The sequence below is a fragment of the Pinus tabuliformis genome, chromosome 2_2 (assembly GCF_031772625.1).
Source record: "Pinus tabuliformis cultivar Carrire ecotype Pingquan chromosome 2_2, CPIR1, whole genome shotgun sequence".
Lineage (NCBI taxonomy): Eukaryota > Viridiplantae > Streptophyta > Pinopsida > Pinales > Pinaceae > Pinus > Pinus tabuliformis.
Genome location: NC_142300.1, coordinates 135,041,726 through 135,062,901, shown reverse-complemented (window position 1 = coordinate 135,062,901; position 21,176 = coordinate 135,041,726).

Here is a 21,176-nt window from a genome sequence, read left to right as displayed (position 1 = left end):
ATGCGAGTTTTCAGGGTGATGGGCGGTGAACTGGGAGGGGTATGGCTAGGAGATTCAGCTATTGCAGACGACTGAGTCCTTTGCTTTGGTAAAGAGGCAGGGAATTCAGTCATTTTTCTTTTCCGGCTGCCTTCCTTAGGGATAGTGGCGGAAATAGCGACTGCTTTAGCCAAAGCCCCAGTTCTTCTTCTTTTTGGTGCAGTTTCTATTTTCCTCTGCATTTTTCGTTTGAGCAAGGTGATAGGGATGTTATCCTCTGAGTCATCGGTAGAAATACCCAGTATGGGAATGGATGGATTAGTTCTATCAGGGGATGGGGTTGTTTCTACGGGTATTTCTGCTACTGCTTGTTCATTTTCAGCAACTTGCGGGGGTGTTTGCTGGGGGTCTTCTTTGGGAATTTGCTCTGGGATGTCGTCTGCGTGCTGAGGGGTTTCTTCAAGTGTTTCTTCGGGAATATTCTCTGTTTGTTGAGAGATTTCTTCGGGTACTTGCTCAGGAATGTCCTCTATTTGCTGAGGGACTTCTTCGTCTTGCTGAGGAATTTCATGTTCTGGCTGGGGAATTTCTGCCTCTTGATGGGGATTAATGGGAGGTGGAGGGTTATTTAAAGCAAGGCCTCTATTTATCAGCAATTGAGATAGGCGGTGGTGTTTCAGGGAAAGAAGCGGACGCTTTGCATTAACAGTATAACGTGACATATTTTTAAGACATCCCAATAAATAATATGGCATGTTTATCAACTGACGATTTCTCAAATGATTCAACAAGACAAAATCATGCTGGTAAATTACCTGGTACCGGCCTTCGCACGTCAGGTATTGTTTTATAAATTCAACGACTTTCGGCCATGGTTGAGGCAATGACTGTAGTGCTACACCTCTGCCCTTCGGTTCCACCTGCTCGCTAGGTTGAAGAAAATCCTGTTGCACATTAAGGATCAAGTGCTTTCTACTGAACCGTCATATGCCATTAGCTGGTAGCCCGGTGACTTGGGCTATGACTTCCTCCGTAACTGGGATTTGGACACCTTGAACAACAGAGAATCCCTCTGTTAAATTGCATGAAAATTCGAGGACTTGATGCTTGTCGAAGTCTAGAAGTCTCCGGAAGTAATCTATCCATCCCGCTTGCAGAAAGATCTGATAAACCTCGGGATAGAGCTCGAGAAGAGCTGTTGTGCCAGGTTCATGTGTAATGAGGTTTCCTCCCATAGCTGTTATCTCAGTGAATTTCACAGTTCAGAGCCGAGCTTTCGAATTCAGTTCAGAGTAAACCGTTGCAAATGGTGACATGCCGTGATAAGGTGACTTTTACATATTGCCGGGAGAGTTAAGGACGGCGGCAGTTGGCGTAGTATGTAATTATGAGAGCGCTTTGGTAATCCCCCCCCTACACGTAAGTGATATGATTGGAAGTACAATTATTTGGTAGTCCTATCAGCTTCTCTGCATTAACTATTATTTAATGTCCATACATAATCATGCATACCTTTATGTTTTACCTTTTTGGGTCGCTGCATCAAAAATTCTTGTCTTATCTTTTGTTGGATCATAATGATTACCACGGGTCTAGGAGCATGGGAATACCGGCGATTTCTAATAATAATGACGGAAAGTGATAGTGAAGGGTTGTGATCATCACAAAAAGTGGTGTATTTCATAAAAACTCGTTTCTTGGGAGCTGAGGTGATAAGACTGGTGTTTTTGTAAATGAGAGGATTGCTAAAAAGGTATTATGGGATCGGGAAGTGGTGCTGTAGCAACGGGGGTTGGTGTTGCAGCAACAGGAAATGGTGTTGCAACAACAGGGGTTGGTGTTGCAACAACAGAAATTCCAAATCCTCAAAGTTATTCCTTTAAAGCTTTTCGTTCTCAGCTATTTCCCATAGCTTCACATCCGCAAAATACTAAAACATAATATGGTAACCCTTGGCAGGGATTATTAGTAATTAAATAAAAAGAATATCTAATCTAAAAAAAATGCATAATTAAACAAAGATTTAAGTGCTTTGAGGGACAACAAGTTCCCCCGGAAAAGAATACTGTTTAATTGCCATGCAAGTTGCTTTAAAATCTTCTTTAGAAACAGGTCTCTGATATAACCGAAGTCGATAGCCATTCACTAGTAGCAGTGTTCTGCTTCCATCAATTGTTAAAAGTCTAATTATCCCATTTGGAAAAACAACATCCACTTCATAAGGGCCTAACCACCTTGTTCTTAACTTACCTTGGAAATTCTCAAAACGGGAATCATAGAGTAGAGCCCAGTCACCTTTCTGAAACTGCTTTTGCTTGATGGTTCATTCATGCCATATGCTCCTCTGTTTTGTATCATGGTTGTCTGATGGATGGAATCCAGTCTTTTCTCGTCCAATTCTTGAAGTTGCTGTAACCTAGCTGTCTGTGCATCAGTCAAATCAAGGTTAACAGCTAAAGCAGTTCTCAAAGTTTTGATCTCAAACTCTAGAGGAAAAATAGCATTCTTTCCAAAAACTAATTCATAGGGTGAAAAACCTGTGGTATTCCTCCAAGTAGTTCTATAAGCCCACAATGCCTCGGGCAACCTTTGAAACCAGTCCCTTCTATTTTCCTTTATTGTTTTTGTTAAGATGGCTTCTATGACTTTATTGATGCTTTCTACCTGCCCATTTGCTTGGGGGTGGTAAGGTGTATCCATTTTGTGCTTAATATGATATTTTTGAAGCGTATTTTTGAAGCCATGAGAGTTGAAAGGAGGTCCTCCATCTGTGACTAATTCTCTGGGCAGTCCAAATCTAACAAAGATTTCTTCAAATAAAAATGTTAGTACTGCTTCTTCATTAGCTTTAATGAGTGCCTTAGCTTCTACCCATTTAGTCATGTAATTTGTGCATACTAATATGTACACTCTTTGATTGGATGGAGGATTAATAGGACCTATGAAGTCTAATGCCCATTTCTCAAAAGGTTCAAGAATTACCTGGGGATTGAGAGGCATTTCATCCCTGTGATTAGGCTGGCCCATTCTTTGACAGCTATCACAGGCCTTGACATATTTTCTAGCATCTTTAAAGAGTGATGGCCAATAATAACCCATTCTGAGTACCTTGTGTGCTGTTCTTTTATCTGCAAAATGTCCTCCACAAGGGCCATCATGACAAGCTTTTAGTACATCATAAATTTCATCTTCACCAATGCACCTTCGGATTTCCTGATCAATTCGTGTATGGAAAAGACACCCGCTTATCCAGCTGTACCTAGCACTTTTCTGAATGATCTTTCTTCTTTCCCTGTGTGATAGGTGTGATGGTAATTTTCCTGCAACTAGATAATTGGCAATGTCTGGATACCAAGGTGAGTGAGCTTAAACTGCAAATAAATATTCATCAGGAAAAGAATCATCTACTGGAGCATTTTCATCAGTTTTTAATCGAGAAAGGAAATCAGCCTCTACATTTTCTTTTCCTAGCCTATCCACAATTGTGATGTCAAATTCTTCCAATAATAACAACCATCTGGTCACTCAGGAATTTGTAACTGATTTATTCATCAAATATTTAATGGCCGAGTGATCAATATGCACAAAAGTAGTATAGCCAGTAATATAGTGTCGAAATTTATTTATTGCATAAATAACTGCTAAGAATTCCTTCTCGGTGACTGTATAATTTAATTCAGCTGGTGTCATGTTCTTACTAATAAAATAAATGGCATAGGGAAGATTATTTTCTTCCTGACCCAAGATAACTCCAATTGCAGTGTCTGAGGCATCAGAGGATATATGAAAGGGTAGTGCCCAATCAGGTCCTCTCAAAATGGGAGCTGCAAACAACTGATGTTTAAGTTCATTAAAGGCTTTTTCACAATCATCATTCCACTTAAATTCAGCATTCTTTGTTAATAACACAAATAAAGGAGAAGTTATTTTGGAAAAATTCTTAATAAATCTTCTGTAGTATCCAACATGTCCTAAAAAGCTTCTTACATCAGTTTGTGTTTTGGGGATAGGGAGAGTCTGAATTACCTGTATTTTAGCTGGATCGACTTGAATTCCAAGGAATGAGACAAAGTGACCCAATACAATACCTTGATTCATCATCATATAGCACTTTTCAGTGCTTAAGGCAAGGTGTGCTTCTATACACCGCTTAAGTACTTTTTCAAGATTCTGCAGTGCATCCTCAAAAGTCACTCCATAAGGGGTAAAGTCATCCATAAATATTTCTAATGAATCATTTAAGATATCAGAAAAAATCCCTATCACAGCTCTTTGAAATGTTGCTGGAGCATTACATAGCCCAAATGGAAGTACCCTGTAAGAAAAGGTCCCCCAAGGGCTAGTAAACGTGGTCTTGTCCTAGTCTTGGGGTGCAAGCTTAATCTGATTATATCCACTGAACCCATCCAAGAATGAAAAGAACTTCTTACCTGCCAGATTATCCAATACCTGATCGATGAATGGTAAAGGGAAATGATCTTTCTAAGTGGTTTTATTCAGTGCTCTATAATCCACACATACTCTCCATTTACCATTTTTCTTAGGTACAATTACAAGTGGGGAAACCCACTCACTATCAGATATAGGGTATATAAATCCTGCATTCAAGAGTTTCTGAAGTTCCTCCTTTACAATTTCCCTTAGATTAGGATTCATTCGCCGCTGGGGTTGACAGACTGGCCGGGATCCTTCTTTAATATAAATCTGGTGAGTGCATAGCTCAGGGGAGATCCCTTTCATGTCTGTATAGTCCCATGCAAATGCTTCTTTATTTTCTTGGAGTAACTTTATTAATCATTGTTTTTCATTGTCACTTAAATCAGGATTTATATTTAATGTTTTGCCAGGCTCAATTTCTATTGCTGTGCTTTTGGAGGGGCTGCCTACTGCTGACTGAAATAAATTCTTATCTTCGAGGTTTTGTTGAGTTTCAGATTCCATGATTGCAGAAAAATGACTGTACATTTCTGGGTTGACCGAAGAAGGTTCAGAAATGAAGTTGCTGATTAATTCATCTTCGGTAGAATCTTTTAAGGTTAAAGCTTATCTGATAGTTAGTATAGGTTGGGTTTCTTCATCCTCATAATCCACCCATACAGAGCTGTCATTATTAATCATAGGTGTAGCATGAGGATAAAGGGTAAGATGTTTTGTTTCTTGTCCATTGGAGATGGTCATTGATCCTGATCTACAGCTAATGAAAGCATCTGCTATAGCCAGCCAAGGTCTTCCCAGAATCAGCGGATGACCCCCCAAATTTGTTTTAGTTTGTAACACCACAAAGTCGGCTGGGTAATTCCAGGATTCTACAGAAATTATTAAATCTTCAATGACCCCCTCAGGTTTAATTGTAGATCGGTCAGCCAGTTCTACGATGGTTGGTGTTTCCCTAATAAAGTTTTTCAACTGAAGCAATTGTGATGTTTCCAATGTCATAATATTTATTGCAGCTCCTAAGTCTACTAGAACTTTAGAGACAAGGGTTTTTCCAACCTGCACTGTTACTGTAGGGTGACCAGGGTCACCATATTTCACAGGAGGATCTTTCTCTGTCATTAAAGTAGTCAGCTCTCCCATCACATGAACTGTGAGAGGGTCCTTAGCTTTTCTTCCAGGTTTTTTTATGCAGATATCTCTAACAGTCCTAGCATAAACGGGAACATCTATTAGCGCTTGCAACAATGGAATTTTAACGTATAAATTCTGCAGTTCACCTAAAAGGTTAAAAGTAGGTTGCTCTAGTGTTTTAGTGAGAGCCAATCGTTCAGGGAACGGTGGATCTGCTGTCTGATCAATGTTGTTAGATGTCGATTCGACTGTTTCAACATTATTGTTAGTAGGTTTTTCTTTTCTAACTTCCTCCTTATCAGAGTCAGTGATGTCATCAATGATGGGTTCAACAATTCTCCCTGAACGAAGATGGATATCGTTACATTGCATGGGGAAGACCATATGATTTTGAATATCAATTACTTGCAAAGCTTTATTATTATTTGGGTTGGGGTTGGGTTGCACAGGTAGTTGCGGTCTAATTTCCTGGTTATTTGGAGGAGTATTAGATGGTAAAGAAAGAGACTGTTGTTGTTGAGGAAATGGCATCTGTTGGGCTGCCCAGCCTGGGTTCCATTGGTTGAAATATGGTTGCTGGGGAGCCCAAGGATTCCATATAGTAGGGTCAGGAAAAGGGAGATTTGGTTGTTGCATAGGTGGAAAACTCATTGTGTTAAAGGGTGGGTACTGCATTTGGTTCATGGGTGGGTAATTTGTTTGAAAAGGAGAATGATTATTCCAACGATTAAATGCTGTGTTAGAATTCATACCTTGTCTTTGTGGCCATTGCCTCCTCTGTGTCATCAGGTACACTGCTTCAGCCTCTTCTTCAGTTGATTGCAATGCTGCTTTAATTCCAGGCAGAGAGGGGCATTGCTGGGTCTCATGGTCCTTTTCGCAGATTGTGCAGATTGGTACCTTATCTAGCGGGCATTCCCTGAGTGGGTGCTTTTCTCTACATTTGGAACAAAAAATAGCTAGGGCAGCTTCTGCTTCTGCCTGTTTCTTCTTTACCTGCAGAGCATCAATTTGTGAAGCAAAAGAGCTTAACATCTCAGTTTTAAATTCTTCTAATAAATTACCTATTTCAGCCCTTGTTGCTCCTCCGCTTGCTGACTTCTGAACTCTTGAATATACATTATCTCTGCTTTTTGATCTGCTTACTGCTCCCCTTGAACATCTCATGCAGAGATTGATAATTTCATCAAATGGTTCTTTGGAAATGTCCCCTTTTCCCAGCATGTTTAACATGTCCAAGCAGTCATCTCGTACCCCTTTCAGCAATATAGTCTTCAGAATATCTTTACTCATATTAGGGTGGTTAGACCGCTGCAGATTATACTGTAATCTTTCCACAAAATCTTCCAAATTCTCGTCCTCTTTCTGAACCATTTTAAACAATTCTTCCTTCCTTTCTCTTGTCCGGCAGTAATCTTGATACTTAGCCAGAAAGCTCTCTTTCATCTGATCCCAGGTAGTGATTGCCTGAGCTCCTAAGCTCATAAACCATCTTAACGCATTCCATTTCAGTGTTGTTGGAAACAGTTTTAGTTTCTGATTAGCGCTCACATAATCATAACTCCTACATAGTATGTCGAATTCAAAGATGAATTCATCTGGGTCTTTAGAGGATAACCCATGAAAGTTGAGTAATGCTGAGAGTGGAATGTTTTTCATGGGGGTTGTTCCTCTCGGGAGCTCCCCAATAGGGAATTCCAGGGTAGAGAGAGAATTTTCCCCTCTTCCTTCTGTTCTATTATCCTCCATTGGTCTTTTTCCTGAATCACTTGCTTTATCTTCTGTGTATTCTGTTTCTTCAGGTTCTTCTACCGGTTCCTCGGTGTATTCTGGTACTTCCAGCTTCCTTTCAGGTCCTAGTACTTCCTCCGTCTGTCGATCTGTTTGTGAGGAATACTGGATCTGAGGTCTCCGGGAACTTGTCCTCTGTGATGTTTCAGCCTTTGAGATGATTTCGTCAATATAAGTTTTTCTTCCTCCTTTGCCGCCTGTGAAATTAGGTTTCTTGTGTCCTCTCATGCACCTCTTATTCTCAAAAGGAAATCATTAATGCCTTTAGAAATCTCTAGTTGCATTCGCCGGCAACGGTGCCAAAATGTTGGCTAGTTGAATTGTTTATTAATTAACAATCAAGTACCACATTAAATTGTCAACCTGGGAAAGTCTTTTTATTTCAAAGGCTACTGTGTACTGTATGTACTTTAACTCTAAAAGCATTAAAAAGTTGTAGTATGCGTAGTTCTCACGTTATGTTATAACAGTGTACTGTAAAGATAAAATAAAAACAGTTAATAAATCCAAGAAGAAAAGTGATGGATGCTCTGTTATCAGAGGATCAAGACCCTATCCTCCAAACAAGGACGTTCAGCACCTGCCCCTGTAACCAGATTGCTAATACACACTGAAAATCTAATTCACCGGTGAAGTACAGCTTCAAACGATTAACGAAACAGAGTGCCAGCAAAAAGGAAACTACCAAAGGTAATGCTTACAGAATCCAAAACAGAGTACCAGCATAAAGAAATCACCAAACACACTTACACACTTGACAGAAAAGTAAATGGGTGAATCTTGTGAGGAAGGCGGGACCAGTCCCTCTCACAAGATTCCTCAGAACACAACTGTTGGATTAGAGACTCAGAACAATCTTCTATTCATCTGCCAAAAGATTTAGTACAATAAGAGTTCAGACTTTGTTGTTCGTCTTTTAAAATTCCCCTTTCAGAATCATCCCTCTAATGTAGATGTCTCCTCTTTATAGAGGAGACATCTATTACAATAGATTATCACGGTTCATTCAGTTAGCCAAAAATAAGAATTACAAAATGATGTTATAACAGTGCAACAGTGTATTCTTTCTTAAGTTTATTTCTGTTACACAACTGGTGCCTGAACTTTTCCCGTGCTCTTGGGATCCTTGTATTATCCTTCGCCGTTTCCCCATGGTTGTTGACTTAGAAAACTCGTACTGTTCCTGATACTTTAGCAATCGTAACTGTGTTTTGCTCTTTTTGGGTAGTTGTTGATTATGCCACGTCATCGTGGAATCCTGGCAGTCTCTGGATAGTTGTCGTTTGTTATTTCTAGTTGGGGCAAAAATAATGTTCTCCTGCTTTTAGATGGTTGCCGTTACTGGCTGTGGCAACTGCGTAGTTGCTTCTCCTGGTGTTGCAGCAACTGCGTAGTTGTTGTTTCTGGTGTTTCAGCAACTATAATTATAATTCCTGCAGTCTTTAAATAGCCCAGCAATTATTTGGCAACTTAATTGACTTTTCCACAGATAAATATAAAGATATTCATGAATATGCAATGAACAGTTAAACATATAGATATTCGGAGAGTTACTTCATACCTTGGGGTGATTAAGTCATTATACAATCAAAAGCTTTCAACCTATGACTGAAAAAGGATAATATTATGGCAAAAATATAAGGTCAAAATTGGTCAATTCTGAGTCCCAACACTCCTCCAATCATATTTTTCTCACCATTGACATTGTGTACCTCTCCTTATCCTTCTCCAACCATGATAGATTTTTCAGAACTAATGTAAGGATCTTGTATTTATTTTGGTTCCTCTTGTAGGAATTTACAGGGTAAGTTCCTCAGAAAGAATACCAAAAGGACACCGCTCACAACCAGATCACAGATCAATACACCAGTATTTTTGACGTGGTTAAAACCCTCAAAGAGGGAAACAGTCCACGGCCTGTCCCAACGTGGGTACTACAGGCAATTTATTAATCAAAGAATGAAAATTTACATAATCTTCTCTCATGCATGGATTACCCGAACAATGACCCTCCATGCGCTTTAAATAGAACTCATGGACCAATCGGGTGTCAAGCCATGGATCAAGTGTCGGTAATACCGAGGAGAGAATGAACCGTCGGATCACTACATATCGTGACCGTCGGATTGTAAGTTACAAAATGTACAACGGTAAAGAAACACACTTTACCTAACTCTATACCTAACTCTATACTAGACCAAGTTGAACTTAACTATTTCCTATGTGTCAGAATATCCTAACATCCCCCCTTAAGAACAACTTGGGATAGGATTGAAGGATTTACAAATATGACACAATAGGAGAAGGAAGGAGGCACTAGAGCCTATCCCCCCTTAGTGACAACTTCCTGAACTCCAAGCATATATCGAAGTTTAGTGAACTTCGCCTCTGTGAGAGCCTTTGTGAAGATGTCTGCAACCTGATCATCTGTTGAACAATATTGCACTTCAAGAACATGGTCATGAATGAGCTTTCTGATGAAGTGCATGTGTAGTTCAATGTGTTTGCTGCGCTGATGCTGGACTGGATCTTTGCATAGCTGAATGGCACTTTGATTATCACACCAAAGTGTGGTTGGATGCTGCTGCTCAAAGCCAAACTCTGATAGGATCTGACGAAGCCACAAGGCTTCCTTACTAGCTTCCACGACACCACGATACTCTGCTTCTGCTGACGAAAGAGAAATGGCAGCCTGTTTCTTACAAGCCCATGTAATAGTTCCTGAACCAAGAGTGAAGACATAACCGACAGTAGACTTCCAATCATCAGGGCCACCAGCCCAATCAGAATCAGTGAAACCAACTAACAGAGGAGCTGCTTTGGCACTGTAATGAATCCCAAACTGTAATGTACCTCGAATATAACGAAGTATTATTTTAGCTGCTTTCCAATGACTTTCACGGGGGTTTTGCATAAAACGAGCAACAAGGCCAACAGCAAAGGAAAGATCAGGACGAGTATGGGTTAAATACAAGAGTTTTCCTACAAGTTGACGGTATAAGGTAGCATCAACTTCAGGAGAAGTACAAGAGACTGAAAGTTTGACTCCAGACTGAAAGGGAGAAGGGGCTGGCTTACAGTCTTCCATGTGAAAATGACGAAGAATATCACAAGCATACTTGGACTGGGAAAGGAAAATACCCTCCTTGGATTGCAAGACTTGAAGACCGAGAAAATAGTGTAAGTGTCCTAAGTCTGTCATTTCAAATTTCTTTTTAAGGCTGGACTTCACATGGTTTATAAGGTTGGGATCACTACCAGTAAGAATAAGATCATCAACATAAAGAACAAGGATGATAAGAGAGTTGCCCACTTTCTTGGTGTAGACAGTATTGTCAGAATGACACCTAGAAAAGCCAGATACTAAAAGAAAGCTATCCATTTTGGCATACCAAGCCCGAGGAGCTTTCTTGAGGCCATAAAGGGATTTCTTAAGTCGACAAACAAGGCTGGAGTCTGTTTGTATGAAGCCAATGGGTTGTTCCATATAGATTTCTTCCTGCAAGTCCCCATGCAAGAAGGCAGATTTAACATCCATCTGATGGACTTCCCATTTTAAAGAGGCAGCAAGGGAAAGAACAAGGCGGATAGAGTTCATTTTGGCAACAGGGGAGAAGGTTTCAGTGTAGTCAATGCCTTCAACCTGTGAAAAGCCCTTAGCAACGAGACGAGCTTTATGTTTATCAACTTTCCCATCTGGTCCATACTTGGTTCTGTAAACCCATTTACATCTAACAAGTTTGTGTCCCTTTGGTAGAGGAACAAGATCCCATGTATCATTTGTCATCAATGAATGATATTCTTCATTCATAGCTGCTTCCCAATGTGGATGGCCTGAAGCTTTTGCAAAAGTGTCAGGATCATGATTTACTGGAGCTTGAGCCAGTAAAGAAGAGGCTCTTTCAAACTGAGAACGTGTACGTCGTTGATCTGTAGGATCACCGGCAAGATCACCTGCTGCATCCCGAGTAGCACGGACCCATCTTGGAAGTTGAGGATCCTGAGAAGGTGGGGGAGGATTATCATCCTCACTTTCATCATCTGAAGAAGAAATGTTTTCAAAAGTAGAAGAGATAGGAAGAGGTGGCACATCCGCCGGACTAGGCTCGCAGGCCGATTTATTTTCATCAAATTTTACATCTCTTCTAATGATAACATTTTTGGACTTAAATGGAATAAGTATATAACCTTTTACATATTCAGAATATCCAACAAAAGTACATTTCTCACTCTTAGGTTCTAAAGCTTTATGTTTTTCATCTGGAATATGGGCCCATGCTTCACTTCCAAACACACGAAAGTGACTTACATCTGGTTTAATGGAACTCCAAGCTTCTTCTGGAGTGATATTCTCTAGAACTTTAGTAGGAGTGCGATTGATTATATAATTTGCACAATTAATTGCTTCGGCCCAAAAACTAAGACTGAGTCCTTTAGATTGCAGCATACAATTAGCCATTTCCTTTAAGGTGCGATTTTTCCTTTCAGCTACACCATTTTGTTGTGGAGTGTATGGAACAGTATGTTGCATTTGAATTCCATTTTCGGTGCAAAAGTTGATGAATGTGTTTTTAACATATTCTCCACCATTATCAGTTCTTAGCTTAAGAATTTGATGTCCAGATTGTTTTTCAACAAAGGCTTTGAAGGCCAAAAATGTGTTAAATACTTCGCTCTTGAGTTTTAAGAAGTATACCCAAGTGCGTCTGGAGAAATCATCAATGAAAGTTAAGAAGTACTTGCAGCCAGAGAATGAAGCAACAGGAAGAGGACCACATAAATCACTGTGCACAAGCTGTAAAGGGGCTGAGGCTTACCAAGAGGCACGTTTGTCAAAACTGTCCCGATGATGTTTTCCAAGTACACATCCAGAACAAACACCATCTCTGCAAGATACCATAGGAAGACCTGTCACCATATTTTCTTTACATAGATGCTGAAGGGAGCGATAGTTTAAGTGACCAAATCGCTCATGCCAAAGTTTGCTCACTTCATCATTATGAGCAACAAATACTGAGGGAAGATTTGATGACCCAAAGTTGTGAAACTTATACAACCTTGTGGAATCATCAGCAAGACCAGTAGCTAGAATCTGTTTAAGATCTTTTAGATCCTTGATTACAACATCATGAGGTGAAAATTCAACAATTTTACCTTCACCTGAATGAGTTATCTGATAGACAGATAGAAGGTTGCAGGATAAGGTTGGAACACATAATACATCATTAAACTGACCATTGTCTAGATGAACAGTTCCAGTCCCTACAACATTAAGAGATCTATCATCACCAACATATATATTTTTGGTGTTACAATCATTTAAAGAAGAAAACATGGCTTGGTTTTTGGCCATGTGATAAGAGGCTCCAGAATCAATGAGCCACTCATGAGAATGAGAAGAAGAAGAAGATACATTTAATGCATAACCAGACTGAGATGATTGACAACGACATGCAGAAAGTGCCATTCCGGAAGTTGAAGTTGAAGTAGGCTCCACATGGATGTTATGTTTCTTCATTGCGGCTTCCAAGGCTTCCATCTTCTTAAAGCATTTAGATTCTAAGTGGCCATCTCGATTACAAAAGTTACAATGTCTATCAGTCTTCTTCCATTTGTTTTTATTGGTCTTATCATTTTGCTGAAATGATCTTTCATTTTGAGGCTGAGTTGATTTAGGACCATTCTTTTGAGGATATGACTTCTTAGGATTCTTTGAATTTGGTTGCTGCTGGGCGGCTAACGCTTTCGTGGAAGAGTTTCCAAGATTAAGAAGACCAAGGTGTAAGAGTTTTTCTTGTTCTCTTATTAAGGAATCACAAAAGGAGTCAAAGGAAGGGGCCTTGTAGTCTTTTCCTTGACAAATGAAAGCTTCCCTTGTAGAATGGAAAGTGGAAACAAATACAGAGTAGGCTGGTCCCAACTTAGTAAGGATGGAATAAATAAGGTTACCATCTTCTTTCTTAACTTTAACACCTTCCAAGAGATATCTAAGGGTCTTGAATTTGGAAAAGAAATCTTCAATGCAAGAAAAATTATTAGGATCCAAAGTAAGCAACTCATTTTCAAGTTGATGGGCTCTAATTTCATTTTTAATCCCAAAAACTTTAGCGAGTTTTTCTAATGCTTCATGAGGAGTCTCAAGTTCTGTAATGTGGAATCTAAGATCAGGAGAAATAGACATCCCTATCAAACCACGTGCTTGATCTTGTCTATTTTCCCATTTTGCAGCCTTGTCTTCATCTTTTGGTTTCTTCTCTTGGTCTGTGGCTATTCTGAAGAGACCTTTACTTCTAAGTAAATCTTCCATGTAGGCTACCCATTGGAAGTAGTTAGTGCTGTCAAGAATGACTTGGCATGGACTTTCCATTTTTTTTTTTTAAACTGAAGCTGAAGATGCTAAAAGTAAGTGTTCCAATGGATAGATCTCGAAAAAATAGGCGGTTTTAAAAAAAACAGCTCTGAAAAAGGCTTCTGGATGAAGAAGTTATGGCTTTTTGAAAAAAAATTGTTGACGTTGTCGGCAAAGTGCACGAATGTGCGGGAATGAAAAAATCCGCCCCCACAAAATGGAGACTTGAACCCAAGACCTCTACTCTCTTAAAATAGCTTTGAACCAATTGATCTATACAAAAAATTTGAGAGAGAGAGAGAGAGAGAGAGAGAGAGAGAGAGGGGGGGGGCCTTGGTTTGCGTGCTTGCCTTGAGAAAGCTCTTTTTCCCTACAAAACACAAAACACAAAACCCAACACGAATATGCAAAGAAAAATGAACCTTGCGGCTCGAAGTTAGCTTTAGCAAAAAAAACTAGAAATTTAAAAAAAAAAATCTCAAAGTTAGCTTTAGCCGAAAAACTAAATATTTTTCTCAATGTTTCTGATTTTCCGAGATCACACTAAGGTGCAGGGAAAAGAGCATACGCATGAGAAAAATCCTTCCTTTCTGTTTCTGATTTGCCCAGATCACACAGAGTCACAGGGCAAAGAGCATACGCAGAAATGAAAGGTATAGATCCGGTTAAAAAAAAGGGCTAAATAAACCGAAACCGAAATAAGCAGAGAGAAAATAACAGTAAACTGCAAAAAACACTGTATACCTCCCGATATGAAAAATGACGCAGCTAGGGCTACCGGAAACCTTTTCGCGTGAAACGAAAGGGGTTCCTCACTGGAATAGATGCTCCGAATGCAACAGAGCAGTCCTCTCAGCCCGAAAGCAGTCAGAAACATCAGATCTAGGAAACGACAACCGCATGCAGTTCTACCGCTTCAGATTTGGATCACCAACGGACGCGGCCCTCAAATAGCTCTGATACCATGTAGGAATTTACAGGGTAAGTTCCTCAGAAAGAATACTAAAAGGACACCGCTCACAACTAGATCACAGATCAATACACTAGTATTTTTGACGTGGTTAAAACCCTCAAAGAGGTAAGCAGTCCATGACCTGTCCCAACGTGGGTACTACAGGAAATTTATTAATCAAAGAATGAAAATTTACATAAGCTTCTCTCATGCACGGATTACCCGAACAATGACCCTCCATGCACTTTAAATAGAACTCATGGACCAATCGGGTGTCAAGCCACGGATCAAGTGTCGGTAATACCGAGGAGAGAATGAACCGTCGGATCACTACATATCGTGACCGTCAGATTGTAAGTTACAAAATGTATAATGGTAAAGAAACACACTTTACCTAACTCTATACCTAACTCTATACTAGACCAAGTTGAACTTAACTATTTCCTATGTGTCGGAATATCCTAACACCTCTATCAATGGATAATCAAAATGAGTTTCTTGTTCCTCTTCTTCACTAGGAATTTCTAATTCTTCTCCTAGAATTTGTTCACCAGTGCAAGATAGAAAAACTACTCCTGTAGTTGGGGATGTAGGATTTTCTTCGATTATAGCTTCAGTAGATGGCATAGGTGAAGTTTTAGATTGGATTTCTCATCTAATCAATTCAGGAAGTCTTTGTTGACCTACGAATGGAATTCTGGTTTTAGTGGGTGGTGTGGAACTTCGAAGTCGTGGTGGAGTGAGAGGATTTGTGGGAATTAAGCTTCTTCCTCGTCCTACAAATCTACCTCTAGAGTCTCTTTCCCTACGCATACCATGTTTTTATTTGATGATTTTTTTTAGCTTTTATTTGCACTTCCCCGACAACAACGCTAAAATATTTAGTCAATTTAATGCTTTTAAATTGTAAGCATAAATTATTGACCAAGGTAGGTAAATTGATAAAGTACAAGTGCACTGCTTATGCTAGAATTTGTTTATGTCATTAAGGTGATTATGTTATTGTTATCTGAATTAATGTCAAACTCTAAATGATATTTCTATAATTAGTTGAATTGAGATTTTTAGAATGGTTGGATAATGATTTTAACTCTTTTCAATGAATATGTTAACTTAATTTTCTTTTCAACTTATCAATTTTTTTTGGATTTTTATGCTACAGCTAAACAAAGATAATTATGAAAGCATGAAATGACTTAAATAAAATCCTATTTTATCAACTTCAAAGATGAAATGTGCTTGAGTTCAGATGTTGAGAAAGATTGTCACTTTTATCTACTGCAACTTCATTCAATACAAAAGAAAAACATAAAAAAGATTACTAAGATATGAAAAACTAATTATTCTATGAATGAAATGAAATGACTGAGTTATGCTAGGTATGAAGCAAATGAAATGACTGGTTTATGCTAGATATCAAGCAAACAAAATTATTGATACAACAATCATTCAAGTGAACTTAGTCGCGAACTCCATTGAAATTCGTCTTAAAAATATGAAAATAGGGCATCCATGAATTATATATATGAAATAAAATAAAATATAATTGCAATGAATCAAACAATTGATTTGTGCACAGGGGCCCTCGTGAGGTAGTTAGTTGCCTTAAATAAAACACATAAAATGTATGAACCAAGATCTTTGCATTAAAAAGAAAATAGTTTCTATAGGATTATTCAAAATTATAGAAGGTGGCACATTGTTACGTAGAGCTACCATTGTTTTTATAGAGTTTTAATTAACAATATGAGAAATTCAAGCCTACAGGACTTCGCTACAATCCTTATTAAACTAAATCATACTAAATCATATCTCTTATTTTTTGATTTTCTATTAAAAAATAAAATCGATAATATCTCTTGAAACTCAGACTCTGTTCCAGCACGCTATCTTAGAGTTGACTATCATGGTTGACCGTGTTGTAGTGTAGATGTCTTGATGAATTAGCTCCAATAAAGAGGAAGTAATCCATGAGAGGATCATTCCCTATCTACCCATATACTCCTTACAGATTTGACACACTCAAACCCTGTCAACAATGGAAGTAGTTGTGGATCTGTGGATTAGTTATAGAATTAGGTCAATTCTATAGATACATGTAGAGTTTTAATAAAACAATAAGCCATATTGACAAAATATGAAAAATATGGCATATGAATGTTTACCTTATCAAAACATTATGTTTATTGCATGTATTTGGATGATAGTGATAGAAAAAAGGAGGTGAATATGGAAAAACAGATGTGAAGATAAAGAAATTCTTGGACTCTACAATAAGGGATACATAAGGCCAAGTGCAACTCCTTGGGTTACACAAGTTTTGTTTGTAAAGAAGAAGGATGGCACCATTGTTTACAGGTAGTTGAACAAGGTGAATATAAAGAACATGTATCCATTATCTCAGATTGATGCTTTATTTGATCAACTAGAGGGAGTTTAAGTATTTTCAAATATTAATCTGAGACTAGGATATCATCAGGTGTGCATCAAAGAAGAATACATCTACAATAATGCATTTCATACAAGGTATGGTGATGCAGCCCAGGCCTCTCCCAGGCCACTCCTACCAGGACCTTCGACAACCGTCCACATAAAAGCTTATTAAATCCGATTCACAATTCAAATTCTGGTTATCCAGCCCAATTCCAAGGCAACAAAGCTTTTCCATTGGAATAAAATACCACTGCTCTTCTAGCAATTAGTAAAAAAAATTCTCAACATACCAGACATACGCATTCATTATGGACATACCTTATTATGAGTATTCCGTTAACCCGTGCTCTTGAGGGAATTCTCAAAATCGATACTCCATTAGAGCCTATGCGCACAACACATATGTATAACTACATATACCCACGGTACTTTTATTATCAACAAGGCTCGTATATTCTTAATAAATCCTCCTTACCAAAGATAACGGTATTACCATATGCTGACTCATTTTTAAAGATGTTACACCGGTTGCGTGTGTTGGATTTTAGTCATAGATACAGGCTTTTAAACCTTGTACCGAACCCCACTTACATATATACTTCCAAGGCTGTAAATTAAAGTCGATACACATCTACTGATCGCAACTCTGCCTCCGCTCTTTATCATTGGTCATTTATATAATCCGGCGATCCTCTAGAAACGATGTTCTCATATGCAAAATCCTCTGTTCGACGATAGCTCAATAATGACTGCGTTCCTCCAGAAACGATGCTCTTATATGCACTGTTAATCTCCACAACGACGGCTCAGTAATATATATCACGGTTTATAATAGTTTACTCTCAACTACAGAGCTCACCCTTTTGCCACTATATATCTGTTCGGACCAGAACGTTTGTAAAGCGGCATTCCATATCTCTGTTCAGCGCTTCAGTTATGAATTATCAACGATGCAACAACCACTTAAAATTTACAATCGTTATCGCCATAATCAGAATATGCACAACAATAAAATAAGAGTCCAGGCATTACAAACGTGAACGAAAGGAACGGTGCCTCAATGATCAATATACAGGATCTGCGCATGAGTAAACAAATAAGAACCAATTGCGCCCACACAATGTTAACATTATATGACATCAATTTCTTCCATCAAGCACATAACCATCTTAGAATTTTATTAAATCCAACATATTCATATTTACAATAAAACAGACATTCACACAGAGTTTTCTTCATGGCCAAATATGCAAATCCATGGCCCTTTTAAAAACTGCCCGAAGGCTCCCAAGGAGAACTTCTCACTCTCACACTCACTCCTCACACTTCCTCTTCCCTTGCCTTCCATGCCTTTGAGGCTCCCTAATTTATTAAACTCAGCATGATAAGAAAATCCTAAAATCACTCAACTAAAGCTCATGCAATGCATACATATGGCAAAAGAATCTTTTTAGCTTTATTCTGTCTTTTTCCTATTCTAAAATAGAAAAGCTATCCTTATCACTTAATGATCCACATCCACTCCTTTATACCTAAAATCTCTCCTAGTTTTATTTATTTGGAGAATATCTAACAACTTGGAATTTAGGAAAGTAATGCATGACCCTATGTCTATTATTTACAATAATTTTCCTTTGAGCTAGATGCTCCCGCATCATACTCCCAAGGTAGAAAAATTTCATGATCTCTTGATCATGTGTTCAGTTCTATGTTTTCCTGGATCCCATATCTTGTATTGCAATTTCCCATTTGCCACTGCTTCTGTCTGTTGTTCTTCTCCAGGTCTCCATATTTTATGCTACTTTGCTCCACTAGCTGTACTCTTGCAATCTTCTGTTGTCTTCCTCTTGCTGCTTCTCTTTTGTTTCACTACTGCTGGTCTCTTCCGGAATTTCTTCATCATTATCCACCTCATCATTTCAATTTCTTTGTCTAGTAGAATTTCTCCAGCTTCTTTAGTAAGACCTAAAATTTCATCTGCAACTTTTTCCTCAGCTTTCGCTGGCAACACTTCAGTATGCTTCTCTGAGTTTCTTCCTAACTTCTCTATCAACACATCAGTATGCTGATTTGCATTTACCATGAGACTGTCAGCTAGTCTTGCCTTCTTACCATCTACCTCCAGGATATCTTTCTGCTCTCGTGTACTGTACTGAGCTCTTTCTTCTGCAATCTCCCTGTCATATCTTGGATTCTCCAACCAATATTCCAACAAAGCAATTTCTCTATAGCATTGTTGCAGCATCTCATCATCACTTACAGTCCTTGCATTCACACACAAGCTGTCAGTTTGAAAATCACAGAGTTCAACAGTCTCAATTGTTGCTTTACTTACCCATGCTACAGACTGATCCACTTCTTCTGCATCCACACGAACTTCCTCTTGTGCTATAACAGTTGCACAAGGTTGCACATCCTCCTCAGTAAAACCTGTCATCACACCACAATTGTCAGCTACAAAAATACATGGTTTTACATTATCCATCTGATCTAGATTTTCCCAATAACTCAAGAAATCATCAATGATCTTCTCCTCTGTTAACTGCATGCTTATCTGTAAATCTCTTCTCTGCTGTAGTCTCTACCACTTCACTCTCTTCCTCATTAATAACCCATATCTCTGGTCTTTCTCATTTTCCCGTAACAACTCCATCAATAGCTCAAGATGAATTGCTATCTCAGCTTTCTCTTTCTCATACTCTTCTTGAGTCAATTGCTGTCTTATGCCATTCGCCTTGGCATATTTCTTCTCTTTGTTTCTGTGGCCTCTTTCTGAACCTCTGCTCTCTCCTTTATGACCTTCAGCAGTCATCTCCTTCGCCATAAGTTCCTCACCTATGAGTTGCATGAAGCTTCTACCATAGCAAGCTCTCTTGCTGCCACTTACCTCACCAATCCTTCCCTCCGGATCTAGTCTTTTGGTAATCATTGGTCCTCTGCTGGAACCTTTCGAGCATCCTCTACTGCTCCTATAAGCTTCTCTCATCTGCAACTTTATTCAACCACTGTTGAATCTTTAGGTTCTGCCACATTCACTTAGAATCCCTTGCTGGACTCCTTTATCACTACACTCCAGCTGTGATCTGCTTCTTCCTGCTGAGATTTCTTCCATATGCCTGTAAATCAAATTATCAAGCATAACCTTTAAACCAGAGATAATTAATACCTGTCAGCTCACCTTTCAAGATCCTATTGATCTTGTTTCACTTCCTCATCCGCACTGCATCTCTGTGCTGCAATATTCGTCAGTTCCAAAATCCAACATTCATTCATCACATGCAATTAACTTAACTAAAAACAACTTGAATCTTCAACCAGAACTATTCTAGCTCTGATACCACCTGATGCAGCCCAGGCCTCTCCCAGGCCACTCCTACCAGGACCTTCGACAACCGTGCACATGAAAGCTTATTAAATCCGATTCACAATTCAAATTCTGGTTATCCAGCCCAATTCCAAGGCAACAAAGCTTTTCCATTGGAATAAAATACCACTGCTCTTCTAGCAATTAGTAAAATAAATTCTCAACATACCAGACATACGCATTCATTATGGACATACCTTATTATGAGTATTCCATTAACCCGTGCTCTTGAGGGAATTCTCAAAATCGATACTCCATTAGAGCCTATGCGCACAACACATATGTATAGCTACATATACCCATGGTACTTTTATTATCAACAAGGCTCGTATATTCTTAATAAATCCTCCTTACCAAAGATAACGGTATTACCATATGCTGACTCGTTTTTAAATATGTTACACTGGTTGCGTGCGTTGGATTTTAGTCATCGATACAAGCTTTTAAACCTTGGACCGAACCCCACTTACATATATACTTCCAAGGTTGTAAATTAAAGTCGATACACATCTACTGATCGCAACTCTGCCTCCGCTCTTTATCATTGGTCATTTATATAATCCGGCGATCCTCCAGAAACGATGTTCTCATATGCAAAATCCTCTGTTCGGCGATAGCTCAATAATGACTGCGTTCCTCCAGAAACGATGATCTTATATGCACTGTTAATCTCCACAACGACGGCTCAGTAATATATATCACGGTTTATAATAGTTTGCTCTCAACTACAGAGCTCACCC